General features: G+C 40.3%; 2 long non-coding RNA genes across 4 annotated transcripts; both read left to right on the forward strand.

Annotated features, from left to right (window-relative positions):
- The first annotated feature begins 3 nt into the window (after positions 1-3).
- Positions 4-11,539, forward strand: LOC309690029. 2 transcript variants are annotated; one of them, XR_014271587.1, is made up of 4 exons: positions 4-117; positions 1,997-2,194; positions 8,202-8,693; positions 9,025-11,539. It is a non-coding gene; the product is annotated as an uncharacterized lncRNA (long non-coding RNA). The 2 variants fall into 2 exon arrangements; XR_014271588.1 differs by having other exon boundaries at positions 2,121-2,194.
- On the forward strand, positions 2,779-4,635 carry LOC309690027. 2 transcript variants are annotated; one of them, XR_014271583.1, is made up of 3 exons: positions 2,779-2,999; positions 3,074-3,305; positions 3,526-4,635. It is a non-coding gene; the product is annotated as an uncharacterized lncRNA (long non-coding RNA). The 2 variants fall into 2 exon arrangements; XR_014271584.1 differs by having other exon boundaries at positions 2,784-2,999; positions 3,074-3,292.
- Positions 11,540-17,238: the final 5,699 nt, after the last annotated feature.

Genomic DNA, 17,238 nt, shown 5'->3' on the forward strand with positions numbered 1-17,238 from the left:
ACACGCACACATGAAACACTTTCACTTTGTTTCCAGATGCTTCTTCATCATCTGCCTGTGCAGACTCCCTTCCTTCGTGCCAGATGTGATCCATACCGCCTAAAGTGATGTCATGAGGTAGTAAATATTAGAGTTGAATGTCTGGAGACCGGTCGAGACCATTTTTACGTGGTCTTGGTCTTCTCTTGGTCTTGCTGTCTCGGTCTTGCTTTCTCAGATCGACATTGGCTATATCGCAATTCAGGGTCTGCAGTACGCAGCCTTAACTGTCCTCAAGGACCACGTACTCAAAGACCGCTAAGGCCGGAAGTGCGAGGCTTGTGAAATGGGACGGTCTAGCCTTCGTCGCGCTGCCCAGGTTGCCTAGCAACCATGATACTAACAGCTGGAAACGTTTCATACAGCTTTGTTTGACAGAAATGAAGGAGAACATATTTTTGTTCATTTGTTTCTACATGAGCTTTGTATGATTTTGTATGATCTGAAGCTGAGACCACAGGACTGTAAAAACATGATTTTTGGGCTTCATTTCTGTACTGAACAGTCATTTTAAGATTAGTTGGTAAATAACAATTAGCTAATGTTATTCATGAGACTAAAGTCATCTCACTTTGGTAATGCAAATATAATATGGCCAATATTATAGTTATTATATTAATCATTATTAGTTATTACAGCAGTGAGTTTGAACTCTGTGTCAACTTGAATCTTTACTGAGCTTCAGTAAAGATTCAAGTTGGAGTTATTTATATTTGCTGTCACCTTAAATCTTCACTCAAAGACAAGTATCTTTGACAGTGTATATATAGGTGTATTATATATAAGAGACAAATATTGTTTTTAATATGTTGGTGTTAAGTTGAAATATTAAATGTTTGTCATTTTTATGTTTACCATTTGTACATAGTTTTAAAGAATTCTTTCTGTCCTCCCCTCCCCAGATCCTTAAGATTCTGGGAGGGGGGCGGTAGTGTTTTTATCACAGGAACACCCTTGTTTGAAGTTGGCAAACTTCCTCCCCTTTGTATGGCTTCACTGTGTTATCTAGGGTGAACCATCTAGGGTGTGGGGGAGACTACCCTCTTTATGACCAAGGATGTTCCTCTTGTGCTTTTATGTTATATGACCCTTTGATCAACAGGATCACACACACACACACACACACACACACACACACACACACACACACACACACACACACACACACACACACACACACACACTTACTTAAATACAGAAGTTCACACATCTTTGTAAACTGTGTCTCAATAAAAAGGGCAGCAAGGGAGGTCGTGGTCGAGGTCATTTTCGTGGTGGACACAGGCCTCCCTTGCGCAGGTGTTTGATCGAGTGACTGTCTTGTTTTCTTCATGATGAATAAGTCTCTAGAATTAGCGGGGCTTGTGGAAACACAGACACAACATTTATTTGGTCCTTCGGAGCCGGGTGTTGTGCCAAAAAGTGACTGTCTGCCAAAAACTGATTTCCAATGTTTCCGTGTATTTTTTATGTGTAATATCTTTACGTATGTTCGTAAATAGACTGCGGTGAACAGGGTTTACAAAGGGGTTATATATAGAATTTAAAAATTATCAGTTTTTCAAGTATCTTCACAACTCTGTGTTATTGTACTTACATTATAACCAATCCGGTCCTTTATCCCTACTTAAAATATTTTTACAGAACTATTGTAATATTTGCTGCCATTTCTGCTGTCCTCTTGGCCAGCTTACTCTTACAAAAGACATTTTTAATGTTAATGAGATTGTTTTTAACTGCAAAAATAAATAAAGGTTATATAAAAGTCACTGCCAAAAACTGATTGTGGCTTCTACCTTGTTACACGGATGTTGTTTGTGGCTCAAGATGACTATATGTAATCCATGAGGGATGCATTTGACATCTGTTTCATATATTATAGCTCAACAAGTTACTTATAGCAGTTTAAATACAAGCAATCAATTTTTGGCAAATACCGGAAATCACTTTTTGGCAGACAATCACTTTTTGGCACAACACCGGAACCTAACACATTGCATCCACCGAGGAGAGGGAGAGGACGCCACCACAACGTCTGGGATGATTGACGTAAAGCCCTGGTGTTTTTGGCTTGTCACCAGGCCGGGAAGTTTGCGCCTGAACTCCCCTCGGGATGGATGACGATTGACGGGATCCAGAGACTCTTCCCATGAACGTAAACAAACAGTGAGTACAGAAGGCCTTAGAGAGCGGCTACGTGACCCTGCGTTGAACGCAGGTACGGGAGCGCGCTAGCAGCGTGAGAGAGACGCAGGCTTCTCCGTCGTGTGGGGCGTAGAGACAACCTAGGTTCGGTGACTCCGCCGTGAAGAGAGTCCGGAATCTCCGCCATATGGGGCGTTAGAGAGTTTTCAACAGAGAGCGCTAGCTGTGCGTGTAGACACAAGCAATAGGCCTATGTTGTGTGTGTGTGTGCGGGCCCGACGTGGTCTGCGTGAGTGTGGCTGATTGTTGTCTAATGGAGAATAAACTGTGTAAGTCTGCCTTGAAAGAGGATGAAATACACTGCAAAGTTTTTATTGGGCAGCACGTGATGTGTGGATCGTTGACGAATGAAGTGTAATTGTGATTTAAGCAGAAGTGAGTGTGAGTGTGTCTGACGTCACGGTGTGTGTGAAAAGGTATCCAGCTGGGGCAGACATGATTCTGCAGATCACCTGCCCAGTAGACAAAAATAAATAAAATAGTTGTGTTGGTGAATGATAGTGTGGCAGGATGAATGTTATCCCTCGGTCCAACCCACTTTCAGCCTGGCCCCTTTAGGGGGCGCTGGTATAAATAGTGGCCATTTGAGTGTCTCTGCATCGTTTGCCTGTGATCTCCTTTTTGGTCACCTGACTTCCTCGGTGTGGTAGAGATCGTTTGTGGGTTACTCCTCTAAAGTCTCCATCGCGGCTGGTCGTAGCTATAGAAGCCTCCTCTGAGCTATTCTGCTTACGTTCTGTGACCCGGCTTACTTGGTACGTAATCAACTTTTGTTACGCTCTCTGCCTTCTATTGTTCTTTTATAGTAATTATTTATTATGTTTCGCAGGAAGTGTGGACCTTAGTTTTGCGCCAAGCTACGCGAACTGAAGTGCTGCTGTTTTGCCTTGCTGTGCTTTTACCGTCTGTTCCCGTTGTGAGAATTCTTTCCCTGCTGCTGTCAGCTTTTACAGTGGACGTCGGCGTGGACAACGGCCATATGCATGCCGGTTATCGGAGTCAGCTGGCATGCATATTGATTGACTGTTAACTTATCGTCGTGTGGACGGCAAGTTGGAGCAGTACGGCGATTCCGTTTGCTCCAGATTTTAGAGTTTTATTCAGATTGTATGTTGTTTTATTGCTTTTTGATTTGTAGTTTGGATTTTCTGTTACACCACTGGTGGGAGGCCCTTTTTCTAGCTGTAGATCACCAGTGTGGTCCTGCAGTTGGGTTATCCCCCAGTGCTACACATTAGTTTGTTGTAATATATTAACATTTTCTTTGTTTCTTTTATTCAGATGCGGAGTGCCGACGTGGAGGAGACTAGGGTGCCTTGGTGGTGGGATCCCTTGAGTGTACACACCTGCCTTGTCTAGTTTATTAGTGTGAGTGTGTGATAGTGTGTTGCACTTGTGTTTTGGTGTGTTTTCTTTCTGTAGTTGTGTGTGGCATCCCTGCCCCTCCACTGGTAAGCCTCAGCTCTGAATACCTTTTTAAGCATATTTGTATTTGAATATTTATGATTATGTTTTTATTCGGTGTTTTAAATAATTACCAATAAATTGTCAATTTGTTTATTATTGAACCTCGTCTCTGGATTGAGTATAGCGAACCTAAGTGCCTTTTTGGTGATTTAGTGTCATTTCCAGTATTCTCTGGGTGAAATTCCCAGGGTGACGTTGTCGTTCTTTAAAACTGAAGAGTATTTACTTTATATCCCAACCTCGTCTCGCCACAATAGCATGAAGAGTGTTTGGTGTTTCTCAGTCTGAAACAGCTGTAATGCTATTTTCTGTTTTGGAGGAAAGTAAAGTTAAAAAAAAAAAACAGAGAGATGTGTGTTGTTTAAGCAGTGATGAGAATAATGAAAGTGTGATGAGAGAGGAACAGAAAAACATACAGGAAATGCATTAACCATACTAACCCTTACATGCATATACACTGTTACATCCCCCAGGAGGATGTCTCTTCTCCCTATTAACCCTTTGTTTTGTCCAGGCTCCACCTCCTCTGTCCTGATTGGATGTTGCGCAGAGTCCGGCTAATTGGTAATCAGCAGAGCACTACTTAAGGCCTGTGGAGCTGTGCTTCTGTGCCCTCTGGCCATTTTGGGTGCCATACTTGTGAAGGCTTGCATGCCTTTGTATTTTGTGTGAGCATTGTTGTTTCATGTTCAGACTGCTTGTAGGGGAGAGCTGCCTTTTGTTTTGACACCCTGTTTTCTCCTGTTTATGTGTTGTTAGGTAGGTTATGGTTATAGGTTGTATATTTTGTTTCTTTGGAGTTAGGTAAGTTTCTTTTGTTTCTACGTCAGGGATGTTTTGTTTGTTATGTTGGCCTTGGCTCTCCCTGACGTTACACCTCGGTCTGAACCCCATCACCAGTGTTAAATAAACCTTTTAAAATTACCATCTTGGCTCCTCCTTTTCTATCCACATTTATGTTCGTCCCTTCAACCCCCTAGACTAGCCAGGGGACGTAACAACACATACAATGATACTCATGAAGACCAGACAGCATCTTAAGCATGAGATTCTGTTTGTCATCTTGTCCAAGTCACTAGTAAGATGAAAGTGATACATAGACTAGTGGACTGAATATTATAGGAGGACAGATGGTTGCATCATAGAGGAGAAAACAGAATGCTGATGAGAGGTTTTAAATGAGTGAGCTGAGTGAGTTGATTGTGAGTTTCTGGTGTGTGAAGAAGTTTTAACATGGCACACATTTAGTTACATGAGAAGAAACTTATTATGTGCTGAGACAACAGGGTTATGTTGTGTGTATGGCTGATTTGGATGAATGCTTGAGATTAAACTGGCTGTTTATTTGTCTTTTGTTATTAAGTTGAGCCTGCCAATTGGGTTGTTACAATTTATCCCCCTGGCATGAAGAACACGTGTCATGACTTTAACAAGGCCTTTCTTTCCTTTATTTTCTTTCTTTCCTTTTATTTTGTTACTTTCATGGTGCACTGAAAGTTTTGTTTGATGATCTTTGTTTGAGCAGATCTGCACGATTAGAACCGAAGCGTCGTCGAGAAAACTGTTGAAAAGTGAGCTTCTCCAAAATTAAAATGGGCTCAGGAGAAAGCCACTTATTTGGGACAATTAGGAAACAAGTTCCTGTCCAAAAGAATTCAACGAGGAAATCCAGTCTAAATTCTTTTTCTTTTTGAAATGACGTCGTTTTGCTGAGCGTGGAAATGAATGCGATGATAATTTCCACAATCAGCAAAAGAAGGAATCACTGAGTGAATATGTGTGAATTTTAAAATAAATGGAGAAGCTGACAAGACTGACTGACTTAATACCATTGTGTGAAGTTAACCCCCACCTGACAAAGGTGTGGATGTATCTCTGTGTGTGTCTCTGTTGCAGGAGAAGAAGGAGACCACAGGAGGAAACTTGGGTCACATGACTATGTGAACTCTGAAAATTTAACCTTTTAGTTTAAAATTTTCTGTGTCTGTGAATTTACCAGGTACCATTCACTACCTTGTGTTGCTACCAGAGATTACTGTGAGAAAGAGTGTATACACCTACGCAGCGCTAACATTTACATTTCTTTTTACAGCAGATGGTTAATCATGTGATTTGATCATGTGATTTACAGCAGGACGCAACTTAATATGTTTTTCTACCACAGGATTACTGAGATTTTGTGTGAAGGAAACCAGAGGTGTGGACTCGAGTCACATGACTTGGACTCGAGTCAGACTCGAGTCATTAATTTTATGACTTTAGACTTGACTTGAAAAAATGTTCTAAGACTTGTGACTTGACTTGGACTTTTACACCAATGACTTGGGACTTGAATTGGACTTGAACCGGTTTACTTGAAAAGACTTGATATTTTACCCCAAATATAAAATTTAACATGCATATTATATAGAGATTGAAAATGTGACGTCATTCACGGGTAGAACCGCAAAGGATTCTGGGAACTCGTGGCAAGCGGTACTAGCGCACGCAGGCTTTCAATTAAAATCAGTTATACAGCATAAAAAGAAACACAAGAAGCCGTTGTATTATTAACTGCAATAGCCGGTCGCATGACAGCCACGGGAAGCCGACGGGTAAAGAGATCGGTTGTTATCGGATTACGTCGTTGAAGAGAAATTGTTCGAGCCATGTTTCCGAAGTAACAAAGACGCGACTGGATTGCAGCCATTCAAAGGTCAAATATAACGTCCCAGAACACTCCAGCTCACAGGTTAGCCTGCTCCAAGCATTTACACAAAGGTCAGTCTGCTGTTGTAGTTAATGCGTCATTTTTCTTAACATAATTGGTGATATAGGTTACAAGCAAGTCTGGCGCTGAACAGAAATTGTCGCGCTATGCTCCTTTGTTTATTGTGCATAAATAGTGAATTGTCCTGACACAATATTGTGTTTCGCTTCTGTTATTATGGTACATTGACAAAAACATATACTTTTATTCACAGGATAAAACAGGTTTTTGTATCACTAATTGCCCAGTACGATTACAGCATACAATATTGTTGTCACTGCTACATTTCTGTGATGCTACCAGAAATTATTTCCACTACTAATTAATTACCGTTGAGCTCAAAGGTTATATTAATAAACGGTTAAGGAATGTGTATTTATGACGACAATTTGTGAGACTGGTAAACTTATGATACGTACGATGGTCTTTACTTTCTACACGGTGCGTTTCAAGGTCCTGTACCCATCCGTCGGTAAACTGTACCTGGGCTTGTTGCAGTGACCTGAAGTTACTAAACTTCATGAGTGTATGCGCTCACTCCAAGAACCGTATAATTATAAATATGCATATAAATATGCTACGATGAGATAGCTGACTTCATCTAACTAGCAAATGTTGTCCAGGCTACGTTGGTGATACAGTTTTTTTTAATGTGTATGATATTTTTGTCATGCGATTTTAAAGCCGGTCCTACAACCGCATCCAAGAATAACATGCAGCTTATCTTAGAACCGTCGGTGAAAATTATTCTTGGAGCTAGGTTTAATTGAGCTGCATTTTAAAGAGGTGCAATTTCACAATTTGTGTATATTTTCTAAGTTCACTATTTTGTCATGTGTTGAGAAAAACACAGATTTTAAAATTACATGGTCTAATATTTACATTTAGCATAACTGCAACATTATTTTTTCGTTTGTTTTTTTAAAGACTCGAAAGGACTTGAAATTCAAAGTTTCAGACTTGTGACTTGACTTGGACTTTTACACCAGTGACTTGAGACTCGACTCTGACTTGCCTGACATTACTTGAGACTTGACTTGAGACTTGAGGATAAAGACTTGAGACTTACTTGAGACTTGCAAAACAATGACTTGGTCCCACCTCTGAAGGAAACCGTAGTTACAGGCTATATGTTGATGATGAAATTACACTGTGTTAAAATGTTGGAGAAAATGTGAATGTGACAGGGGAGAAATTAATACAGTGTGATGAGACCATTGTTATTTTTCCACAGCGAGTGTTAACTTTATGACTTTTCACAGCTCCTCTGGAATCTGGATGGCCGACACCTGACAACCAGGATGAACCGTGTGTTTGGCTAATGTTTGTTTTTCTTTAAGAGTGCTTGTAAAGGATTCAGCACAGACAGACAAGTGACGATTGAACAGATGTGCAGTGGTTACAAAATAGTTACATGGGGCTCATTATCTGACCACTATTGGGCTCATGGTGAGTAACAAACTTAAGGGAAGTCACTGATTACAATGTGGAATGACGTTGAGATGTTAAATAATTTGGAACAAATTATGGGAAAAAGTAGGAGTTTAATGAGTTTAGAATAAACCTGCAATGATACTTGTCTCTGTGACGCTGAATACTTTATTACACTTACGAGCTGCAGTTGGTTGCAAATATGAAGTTGTTTTAACTTTAAGACTTTTTCTTCTAGGATACAGGCTCAGGGTGGAGCTGCGAGTTAAACAAGCAAAACATTTAATTGGTGACTAATGTTTTTACACAGGGTTACAGCTTGGAGTGAAGCTGCTCCAAGGGACAAACCCTGGAGATTGTTTTAGGGAGACTGTGCAACATTCTTGTACATGTCTCATTGGGGAGTTGACACATGGCGAGAGGAGTGTCGTTTTTTTGATTTGTAGATGTCGTGAGGTGCCATGACGAGAAGGAATGACTGAGAGGATCGCCCACAAGATGGAAGCTGAGGCCTGGAGAGAGTCTTCAGGAGGATCAGAGATCACCTTCAGCACAGAGAGCTGTGCTACTGGGCATCCAAAGGATTGTCACGAGGAGACTTTGCACAGCAAATCTTAAATAAGATGAAAGAGTTTCGACGTTGACGTTAAGGAAGACAACTAAGGTGTACGACGTGCTCTGCCTTAAATCTTCAGCAGCGTTGGAAAATGCAACATGAGGTTACGTGCCAAGCTCCAAAAAGTGACAGCGCAGAGGAGGTCCAGCGATGGACTTGTGGTTCTGTGAACAGCACAAATGCCAGGTGACTGTAAAATAACTAACAGCATTTTTTTCCACAAGTGAAGCCAGTAACTTACTATCATAAAGATTAGCTCTAGTTGCTTGTGCTTTACCTCCATGCGTGAGATCAGTATGTGCAGCAGCTTAAGCTGTACAATGTTTCAATAGTTTATTTCAGCTTTTGACATTGTTAGTTCCACACGAGGTAGATGTTTACTACTGCAGACTAAACTTACATTTCTGTCACCTACAAGACACTTGCCTTTAATGTTACTGTTACTCTCACAATCACACATATTACCATAAAGTGGTGCACAATTCTGAATCTGTCAAACCCTTTTTGCCAACGAAAGAGGAGGGCACTTCTCATGAGTGTAGAGAACACGTGGACAAAAAGTGTAAGCTGAGGGATGACTTAATAGCTGTGCCACTCGTTGAGGGAAAGGTTTGGTTTGTTCATGATTTGAGTTTTACAATAGCAGAGGGACAGACTAAAACAGGTTTTACTGTAGCAGACAGTGAGAGAGTATCTATGCATGACAACTAACATGTTTCATATTTGCTTGAGCAGCAGAGATGCTAGCTTTAACGGAAGCGTGTAAAGCTGTAGAGAGACAATATGCCCTGATAGCCAGTGTGCATTTGCTACTGTACATTTCTTTGTAGTGCAGTGAGTGAGACGAGGTGTGACAACCTCTACAGGGAAACCTGTAGAACACACCAAACTCTTGCAAAATCTGCTGGAGGCAGTGTTATTGCCCAGTAGAATTGCTGTATGTAAATGTGCAGCACACATGTGAGGGGAAGATCCAATTGCGTTAGGGAATGTTTTTGCAGATAACATCGCAAAAGAAGCAGGTTTAGGAGAACATGGTGTTAACATTTTAGCAGTACAACATCAGCAGACATGTAGGGCCACTCACCTACTGCAGGAAAACAGTTGTGATTTACAGAAGGAGCGAGCTTGCAGGGTGGTGTTTATTATCTGTGTGATAAACCGATATTTACTCTATTTAATTTGTAAAATATGTGTACACACACACACACACGTAGAAAAATATTTAGTATACACATCCAGAAACGCATATACTATTATATATTGTACATATATTTATTAGTTTCAGATGTAGCCATTCTTGTATTTTGCTTGTTTACATTATTGTATTTTGCACAACTCTGTTGCTTGTGAAGCTCGCACACAAGAATTTCACTCACATGTGCTGTACCAATGTACCTGCACATGTGATGTGACAATAAAAGTGATTTGATTTGATTTGATATTGCCTAATAATTTGTATAAGACTGCTGCTATTTTGAGCCATGGGCTATACCATGTCTCAACAGGAGGGAGATGAGCAGTAGTTTATACTCACTCTAGGATTATTAAATACTTTTTAAAAAAATGCAGGTAGAGAGAACTAATGGGACAGTAAAGTTAAGACTTAGGAAGACAGGCAGGACATGGTTAGACTGTATAGAATTAGTTAAGATATACATGAGGATTACTCCAACAGAGAACGGTCTGACTCTTTGAGATTATATATGTTAGAGCATTTAGAGTTCTAGTCTTCTGTAGTGATGATAGAAAAGCAGAAGAGAGAACATATTAGCAGATTAGATGCTTGAAATGTTTAAAAGTAAAGTCTTGAGAACAAATGATCTGCCAGATGATTCTGTTTCTCCGCAGGAACAGAGTCTGAAGTCTGGAGATTGGATGTTGATAAGGCCATGGAGAGGAAGTGCTGGTCCAGTCCACGATGGAAAGGTTCCTATCGGGTGCTGCTGACAACGACCACAGCAGTGAAGATTGCTGGAAGAAACACTTGGATACATCAAGCGCACTGCAAGAAGGTGACACACATCCAGGCCAGCTCGGAGTAAGTGGCAGGAAGACCGGGTACAAAGGGGGGGGGAAAGCCTCCAGGGCCCTTCGTCTCAATCCGGTGAAGAAACCAACTGAGCCACAGGTACTCATCAGAATGGCTGGGAATGTGCTGTGCATCTTCTTGAGCCTGTGGACCCAGAGTGGGATGACAGGGAGCGCACTGGGACAGAGCAAACCATACCCAGTACCCGCATGGGTTTTCAACAACTACTGGTGGCAGTTTAAGAACACAACCGCTCACATAAAGAACGAGACCAATGGTTATGCTTGTGATGCCACTGGCTACACATTCTTCTGGACTGTGGCCATATAGCATCACTGAGAGCGAGACAGTTTGTTTGGTTGCTTTAGCAACACATCCAGGAACACTGCCAACTTTTCAACTGCTCTGAACCTGAATGGAAGGTTGATTCACCAGTAGCTGGGAAGGTGAACTGCTCTGGTACGACAGACCTGCTGGTCTGACTCAAAGTATCTGACTTGCTGCAGGACATTGAACAGTTAAACAAACTGGAAACAGGCCAATTGCCTATGTGTATGAAGGGCAATGGATTAGTCCAAGTTGGAGATTTATCATGGAATTTGTGCAACATCATCTATTCTTTTGTCTTCTGCAAGAAGGATGTAAACAGAGAAGCCTTTTGTCTACATTTACATCATGAACACTTGAGGTTTTGAGCCAAGAAGATCAAAACACCTTGATCCAATTTCCTTTACAATTCGTTTTCTGTGGTGACAACAGGACAGGAGAAGAGTTGTAAATGCAGATAATTCACCAGTTGACTCTAACCCCCACAGGATGCCTACAATGAGATTTGGGGGGTTGATAGGAGTCATAAAGAAGGATGTTGACCAGGCTGCAGCTTTGAAGTTAGCTGAGAGCCACATGGACAAACAATAAAGTCAACTGATGTGTTTAAATGCCTATGTCTGTATGCAGTTGGATTGTAGTGACATATGATTTTTGAGAATGATGATTCTTCTTGTTCGACTGTTTACATTCAGTTGTTTACTTGAAGAAATACATAATGAATTGCACGACAGGAGTAGATCCGCCACAAGGCTGGATAGTTTGGTTAATGTCTGGTCCTTGGTGGCATCTTCTTTTGAAAATATTAATTCCTGTTTTTGTATCGTTGATACTGATTTGCTTATGTAAAGGATGCATTTTACCGTGTATAAGATCAATGCTAACTAAGATGATTTCCAATACATTTGTTAATTATGTACTTTTGCAACAATATGACATGACTGAAATTACTGACATGACACAAGCCTGTGTATAAATGACGCCTGTGCTGAAAATGTTAAGCAAGAGGTGCATGGCTGAGAATATATTACATAGGAATAATTTGGAGCATAAAAATGACATAACAGGAGGGAAATGTTAAGTTGAAATATTAAATGTTTGTCATTTTTATGTTTACCATTTGTACATAGTTTTAAAGAATTCTTTCTGTCCTCCCCTCCCCAGATCCTTAAGATTCTGGGAGGGGGGCGGTAGTGTTTTTATCACAGGAACACCCTTGTTTGAAGTTGGCAAACTTCCTCCCCTTTGTATGGCTTCACTGTGTTATCTAGGGTGAACCATCTAGGGTGTGGGGGAGACTACCCTCTTTATGACCAAGGATGTTCCTCTTGTGCTTTTATGTTATATGACCCTTTGATCAACAGGATCTCACACACACACACACACACACACACACACACACTCTTACTTAAATACAGAAGTTCACACATCTTAGGACCATGTGGGCGTGGCTTTGTTCTGACGTGTTTTGTGTAAACTGTGTCTCAATAAAAAGGGCAGCAAGGGAGGTCGTGGTTGAGGTCATTTTCGTGGTGGACACAGACGAGGCCTCCCTTGCGCAGGTGTTTGATCGAGCGACTGTCTTGTTTTCTTCATGATGAATAAGTCTCTAGAATTAGCGGGGCTTGTGGAAACACAGACACAACAGTTGGCATTACAAAATTTTGCTCAATGCTTACATATATGTGGAAAAAGCAAATGTATGAGCTGTGATAACTGTTTCTGATAGAATGAAGAGTTGACTGATATATTAAATATTCCTTTATTGGGTGAGAAGATCATACCATGTCATAACTGCTTTAAGTCATACAGAATAGATATCAGAGCCTTAAACAGGCTGACATCTGCTAAATGGGTCAAACTGGGCAGAAAGTCTACAAACACATAACATCCTTATAGAATATGGTAAATGGCCTGTATTTGTATAGCACTTTACTAGTCCCTAAGGACCCCAAAGTGCTTTACACATTCAGTCATCCACCCATTCACACACAATTTCACACGCTGGTGATGGCCGCCCTGGGGCACACTGACAGAGGCGAGGCTGCCGGTCACTGGCGCCACTGGGCCCACCAGTAGGCAGTGGGTGAAGTGTCTTGCCTAAGGACGCAACGACTGAGACTGTCCAAGCCGGGGTTCGAACCAGCAACCTTCCGATCACAAGACGAACTCCCAATTCTTGAGCCACAATCACCCTGGCCATTGTAAATATGATGTAACACTATAGATCAACTTAGCTCAGAATATATAAAGCATATAAACAATTACAGCAATATGATGCAACAAACACAGCAGTGCTACTAAACCAAAATACTCAAAGCTTCATAGAACTGAAACAAACATGGACATTTATTTTTAGGTCCATTCTGCTGCTGATACATACTTTAGGTTTTTGAACATTAAACTTGTTTCTGCCTTTCATAGTGTGTAACTTGAAGGCCCTGAGTACTTTCTCCCACACTGAAAACACTGGAATGATATAATTATTTGAACATTACCAAATAAGACTGATTCAGAACAGACAATTAGTTATGTTAAACTTTTCTAGCAGTCCTTCACAAACAAGGAACAGTCTGTCTCTCCATCTGTCAGCTGGTGCTCGCTCCTCCTCTTCCTCACACACTGCTGAGTTTGTCCTGGTGGATCATCAGGGGTGCAAAGCCTCACAGATGATGTGCAGCAGTGGGTCCCTCAGTCTGTCCTCACTCTGGACACTTGCAGATGTCACACATGGAAATCAAATGTGTGATAAGCTGCAGGATTCAAACACAAGTGTAACTTATAAATACATGTTCATACTTTTATTACACAATCAGAGAGAAAGAAAAAGAGAGAGAGTGCAGGACAGACAGACAGGTGACAGTCTCAGGTGTATACACTGCTACAAAACAGCACAAGAGAAGGAGGATTTAGTGTTTGTGTTATTACGAGTGCTAAACAAGAAGAGTTCCCAGATGGTACAGTGGACACATGTGTGACTCCTGTGATTAAAGCATCTTTTTTTTTAGCTTAACGAGTGAACCGTCAGCTCGTTCAAACACACGTTAAAGTCCATTTGGCTCAACACCACCGAGCAGAGGCAGCAATATAACATAGCTGTCACGATCCTTGGTCTTTTGACCCAGCGTTTTGACTTTTAGTTTATGTTTAAGCCCTTCAGGTTTTCTAAGTTCATTTTTTATCATGCCTAGGTTGTTCTAGTTCTTTGTTATTAGATTCCCATTGTGTCTTCCACCCCTGTTAAGTCTCCCTTGCACTTCATGTGTTTCATGTCTGTGTCTTACGTTGTCAAGTTCAGGTTGTCATGTCTGCGTTTTATGTTTCCTGTTTTATTTTTGAAGAGGTCTTGTGTTCGTGTGTTCATCGTGTCTAGTATTACTCTTCCACTGGGACGTCGTTATGTTCATGTGTGTCAGCTGTTTCCCCCATGTGTTCCCACTTCTCTCATTAGCCTCTTGTGTGTATTTAGTCTGTTCCTTCTCATTCAGTCTTTGTCGGATCGTCTGTGCTGTTCCCATGCCAAGTCCTGCGTTCAGGTTTTATATATATTATATATATATATATAAAAACCTGAACGCATATATATATATTTATATATATTTATATATATATATATATATATATATATATATATATATATGCATATATATATATATATATATATATATATATGCATATATATATATATATATATGCATATATATATATATATATATATATATATATATATATATATATATATATATATATATGCATATATGCGTTCAGGTTTTTATATGCATATATATATATGCATATATATATATATATATGCATATATATATATATATATATGCATATATATATATATATATATATATATATATATATATATATATATATATATATATATGCATATATGCGTTCAGGTTTTTATATGCATATATATATATGCATATATATATATATATATATATATATATATATATATATGATGAGCATGCATATGCATATATATATATGCATATGCATGCTCATCATCATTGCCATGTTTAGAGTTTTGTTTGTTTTTCTGTTTGCCAGGGTTTTTCAAAGTTCGTGCTTCCTTTCTAGTTTACCCAGTTTAGATTATTGCTTAGTTTACATTGTTTTTGCCCTTTTATTTTGTACTGTTCTGTCTGCCTTAATAAACAGCTCATCATCAGTTAACTTTGAGTTTTAGAATGTCTGCACCTGGGTCCACTCTTCACAATCCATGCAGTTTGCCTCGGCAAACTGTGACAATAGCTAACATTAACAGTGCAGTGAATCTTGCTTGTGCCGTCATATTCAGAACTGCAAACCAAGCAGCATCACTGACTTTCAGCTTGTTGTGTTTGTGGATATATGACTGTCTGATAATTATCCATAAAATCCTCTGTAAGATTAAGGTCGACTATTGAACGGCGTATATTTTAAAGTAAAGGCTTTAAAACCAAGTAAACGCTGAAAGTACAAACATCACTAATGTCACATAACTTTGCCGACATGTGGCCAACAGTAATATTTTAATGTTCTTCATTATTAAACATTTGCACATAAATAAGTTACATAATATTCAGTACTTACTTTTAAGAGCTTACTCTTTGGCCGGTCTGCTTCCACCGTTTTGTTTTTTTTGGAGCAAAATTATCCACACCCACTGCCGCGCTATGAAGTCTGGGATATGTTGGGCCATGAAGTGTACACTGCCACATCCTTAAAATTCAGGGAAATGAAGGACGCATTTGAGGGCCGCATTTCGAGCAGCCTTTGAATTGGGACAGCCTTCGTCGCGTCGCTGTGACGTAATCGGCCTTAAAATGCGGCCTTTAAGGCTGCAGACCCTGAATTGGGACACAGCCCCTGGCTGCATCCTCCTGAGGACCCGGCCTTCGCGGTCTACGTGGGTTGGGTCCTCAGATGGTCGGGTAGGCCGGAAGTAAACGGCTGGGGAAATTGGTAGTGATGTGCGATACCACTGATTTCCTTTCCGATCCGATACCAAGTAAAATCCAGAATTGCATTATGTAATTGTAATAATAATATAACAATATAGCTTCACAATGATTACAGTACATCAGACTACTTGTTCTTATTGCTTAATGATGCAGAGTTCATCATATAGAAATAAAAAACCTGAAGTTGTGTGCTATTTGAGCATGTTGCCTGCCTGCAGCACTAAAGGACTCCGTGAGAGACGTCTGTCTCGCCCTAGCAGCACCTGTCCCTCTCCTCCTCTTCAGTTTGCCTCAACATAAGCTCATTGTATTTGTATTCTTGTATTTTGCTCGTTTGTGTTGTTGTGTTTGCACATCTCTGTTGCTTGTGGGGCTCGCACACAAGAATTTCACTCGCATGTGCTGTGCCAGTGTGCCTGCACATGTGATGTGACAATAAAAAGTGATTTGATTTGATTTGATTTGATATGATTTACTCTGAGGTGTTTGACGAGGTTAGTGGTGTTGCCACGACACCTCACTGTCTTGCCACATGTATTGCCAACCGCGTCTTGGCTGTTTGTGGAGGTAAAATATGTCCGCACATGACTTTGTTTACGCTCAGCCATTGTTGTGAGTGCGCACGCCAGGTGCAGTGTTGCCAACTTAGTGACTTTGTCACTATATTTAGCGAGTTTTCAGAGCCCCTTAGCAACTTTTATTCTAAAAAATGACTAGAGACAAATCTGGTGACTTTTTCTGGTGTTATTGAAGACTTATTTATGACAACTTTTTGATGTGAAAGCACGTATCGCTCTTCTCAACAAGCAGCGGGTGCTGCTGTGGGCACCTCGCCCATGCCAAAGCGCTCACGGGTGCTGCTATCAGGGCAGGAGATGTTCCCACCTATGCATCCAAACTGCAAATGAATCGCGTATGAGTGAAGCCTCTGCTCCCGCACTGACTGTAACGCAATCAGTTCTTCTTTTACTGTTATGTTGTTTTGTGGATCACAAGGTTTAAAACTACTTAAACACACACACAAAGTAACTCCACCAGAGTGCCTATTTTGGGTCACTTTTGCCGGTCCAAGCGCAGATAAAGGAATAAGGTTGGAATTGTGACATAAAAAAAACAAAAACAATAATCGCTAAAAAAATATATACATTTGTAATTCTAAATAAATTCTAAATGCATTTAGGACGTTTTTTTACTCACTTTATTTCTCTTCTTTTTTTCTCTCCTACAACATGGGTTACAATGATATTAGCATGACCAATTATGCAAATTAGGCAATGACGTTGTTTAGTGACTTCTAGAGACTTTTAGTGATTTTCCTTACGGAGGAGTTGGCAACACTGGCCAGGGGTTGTGACACATTTATACAGCCGTATTTCGCATATGACTATGAAAGGCGTAAGAGGAAGTAGTTTCT

This window comes from Aulonocara stuartgranti (genome assembly GCF_965226115.1).
Source record: "Aulonocara stuartgranti genome assembly, chromosome: 15".
NCBI lineage: Eukaryota > Metazoa > Chordata > Actinopteri > Cichliformes > Cichlidae > Aulonocara > Aulonocara stuartgranti.